Genomic DNA, 4,013 nt, shown 5'->3' with positions numbered 1-4,013 from the left:
TTATATGTTCCTACAGTGGTATCAGTTTTAGCCTCTTGCATAATATTTTATGATCATGATTGTATGCAACATTATTATTTTGATTCAATTAAGGGAAGATTTATTTATGGCTTGAATTTGCAAAATTAATATATGATATTAATTGATTGGAATCATTAAATCGTGATTTAATTAATTTTTGCTCAAAATAAATTTATAAAATTCCGAAATTTTTATCACAGGGTCTAAATTAACAGTTAATATTACATAAAAATTTTCGGATTTTTTAAAATTAAATTCGTCAGATTTTGAATTATTTATTGGTTAATAAGATTAATCATGGAAATAATTTGTTAACAATTAAAGATTTGATTTTTAATTTGTTAAATAAATCTACTGATTATACCCTAATTTTTATACGACAACCAAAATTTTTTGGTAATTTTTTAACTAATTTTCGGAATTTTTGTATATTAATTATTGAATTTGGTTAATTTTTATGTTTAATTCGATTAATCATAAAATTTAAAGATAACAATTAAAATTTTTGATTTCATTTGTTAAGAAAATTCAATAGAACAGCCTAATAATTCAATTCGAATTTTTCGGATTATAATTGTTATTTTTCTGAATTATTTGAATAAAAATGAGATAATTATGCCCTAAATTTTGAATTCTTGTTAGATTTAATTTGAATAAAGATTCTAATTGAAATCTAACTTTTAACAAACCTAAAATTCAGTTTTAATTTTGTTAAATTATCAAATTTTCTGCCATAATTTTCGGATTACTAACCCTAATTAGTTTTTTTTTTTAGTCTTTATACAAAGGTTGGATAAAGGTTAATCTAAATTAGTAATTGTTACATAATTTAAATAAAATTGCCCACCATGGCTGGGTGGCCGCACCTGCGACGGTGGAGCCACGGTGGAGGGCGACTTAGGGCGGCGTAATATGGCAGAATTCGCGGCGGCAGGGCAGCGGCCCGCCTGATGCTGACAGCACCACGCACGTTGTGCAGTGGCTGCCGTCCAATTGGCTGGTCCTCTGTTGCGGTCGCTTTCTGCCGGCGTCTGAAAGATGGGACGGCCGGCGTTAAATGTGTCGGTGGTCCTTCGTGGCTGTTGGCGGGCGTCAAGTTCTTTGAGGCAAGAACAGGAGGTGCAACATGGTGGTTCGTGCCTCCTCAAAATCTTAAAAAAAAAAAAAAAAAAAAAGGAACTATTAATTAAAATCAGATTCCCTAGTTAGTTTTGGAAATACAAATTAAATTTCCAAAAGGGACGCATTTGACTATTTTGATTTTTTTTTTTTGGGAAATTCATTTTTTTTTATTGAGCATAAATTCATAATTTTTCAATAAATGCAAATTCATGATTAATGAGATTATTCTAGCCATATTTAAATAGTAATTGAATTAAAATAATAAAGTTTCCTAAGTAATATTAAACTTAAATTGTTTACCTTTTTATAATTATTTTGGAATGGTTATTTGCTTATTAACAGTTAATACGTAAATAATTTGTGTTTAATATAGTTTGATATTATATGCGTGTATGGAATATATATGATATTTTGTTACAGGCAAGTGACTAGTATGGCCCAAAATAGGATAGAAAATACGATCTGCGTATCGTTTTGTATTCTTGTAAATTTTGAAATACGATCTGCGCATCGTTCTGTATTGCTGTAATTTAATTTAAAAGTTTAAATTAGATTATAAAGTTCGTATTATGAGCTCGATGGAGTAAGAAGGTTCAATCAGAAATTCAAGGATGGAGATCCAAGAAAGATGAACAGGAACCCAAGAAGATTTGAGCTTATTTTTTAGGGGCCATACTAGGATCACATTTAAATTTTATGCATTTTATATTGCCTTAAAATGCTTATTGAGTTTATGTATGTGGTTATTTAAAGCAATGTGTTCACTTTTAATTAACCAACATAGTAAACTTAGGTCCCAAATAATATTGAGTTTATGTGCTTTTCCATACAACACCTATAAAGCCTTAGATCATGAGTAATAGGTTCTGCCAAAGCAGGGTGTTGCTTATAATTCCGGGGATAGTAGGGTAGGTTTTTAAAACTTACATGTTAATGTTTGGTTTAACTCAACAAAACTATCAAAAGACAAAGTTTTGGGTTTTGAAGCTAAGAGATAGGAAAATACAAAGAGTTGTTAACCTGTCTACCAAGAGTTATAATCAGTTATAATTAGTAAAATGTTTACTTACCTCGAATACTATAAATTAAAGTAGCAGGGCCAAAGTCCGTTTGATTGTAGTGGGAGGGGATCTTGGTTAATTCTTTATTCAATGGGGACTTCTAATTTTGAATAAAGGGTAGTAGTGAATTGAATTTGTTTAATTGCTACTTTTGATAAACATTATATTGAATCTTGCTTTACCTTTTATTGTAGTTATCATGTCTGGTGCAAACAACTCTACTTTTAACTTGCGCCCTCTAATTGAAAAAGACAAACTGAATGCTACAAACTTCCTACAATGGCAAATGGCTGTGAGAATTGTTCTCAGAGCGGAAGGAAAAGAAAGTGTTCTTGACAATCCTCTCCCTGAACCCCTGCCAGAAAATGCTACTGCAGCTCAAAGGTGAGCTAGACAAACTCTAGAGGATAACTCCCTGCAAGTAACATGCTTGATGCTTGCTTGCATGGAACCAGAGTATCAAAAACGTTTTGATGGTCTGGATGCCTACAGCATAATCCAGCAACTGAAAACTTTGTTTCAGAAAAATGCTAGATTGGAGAGATTTGAAGCAAACTGCAAACTTCTGGATTCCAAGTTGGAAGAGGGGAAGCCCGTTGGTCCGCATGTGTTCGATTTGATTGGACATTTTCAGACCATGGAGAAATTGGGCTTCCCTTATCCTAAGGACCTGGCAACTGACATAGTCATCAGATCCTTGCCTGAAGATTTTCATAACTTTAAGTTGAACTTCTACATGCAAGGAGGGGAGGCTACCCTGCAAGAGTTGCATGGTTCACTAATTCAGGCTGAGAGAAACTTACCAAGTAAACCTAAACATAAGGATGTTCTAATGGTTAGTAAAGGTAAGAAGTTCAAGAAGAAAGGGGCTCCCATGAAGAAGAACAAGGGCAAGGTAGTTGCCAATGAGAACTCTTCAACCAAGCCAAAGGCCACTCCAAAGGCTAAGGTAGCTGCTCAACATGAGTGCTACCACTGCCACAAGATTGGTCATTGGAAGAGGAACTGCCCCAAGTATCTGGAGGAAAAGAAGACTGGTGCTTTAACTTCAGGTATCTATGTCATAGAAGTTAATTTAGCTACAACTGCTTCTTGGGTATTTGATACCGCTTGTGGATCTCACATTATTGGTAATGTGCAGGGACTAAAAAGAAGTAGGAGCTTGAGCAAAGGCGAAGTGGATCTCCGAGTAGGCAATGGAGCAAGAGTTGCTGCTTTAGCTGTAGGAGATTATAGTTTACGCTTGCCTTCTGGTTTAATATTAGAACTTTATAATTGTTATTACGTTCCAGTTATTACCAAGAACATAATTTCTATTCCGATTTTGGATTCGGAAGGTTTTTCATTTCAAATTATGAATAATTGTTGTTCAGCATATTTGAATGGTATGTTCTATGTCTCTGCTAAATTATCAAATGGTTTGTATGTACTAGACTTACAAAACCATATCTATCACATAGAAAACAAGAAACACAAACCAAATGATTTGAACCCTACTTACCTATGGCATTGTCGATTAGGCCACATAAGCTCAAAGCGCATAGAGAAACTTCATAAGGATGGAATTCTCAAATCATTTGATTTTGAATCATTTGAAGTATGTGAGTTTTGCTTAATGGGGAAAATGACAAAGTCTCCTTTCACAGGCTCAAGTGAAAGGGCCAATGATCTTTTAGCCCTCATACATACTGATGTGTGCGGACCTATGAGTACTTTGGCTAGGGGAGGGTACGGGTATTTCATTACTTTTACTGATGATGTGAGCAGATTTGGATATGTTTACCTCATGCGGCATAAGTCGGAATCCTT

The sequence above is a fragment of the Spinacia oleracea genome, unplaced genomic scaffold (genome assembly GCF_020520425.1).
Source record: "Spinacia oleracea cultivar Varoflay unplaced genomic scaffold, BTI_SOV_V1 SOVchr0_005, whole genome shotgun sequence".
Lineage (NCBI taxonomy): Eukaryota > Viridiplantae > Streptophyta > Magnoliopsida > Caryophyllales > Amaranthaceae > Spinacia > Spinacia oleracea.
The sequence above is the reverse complement of the archived record's forward strand: the minus strand, read 5'-3'. Positions refer to the sequence as shown.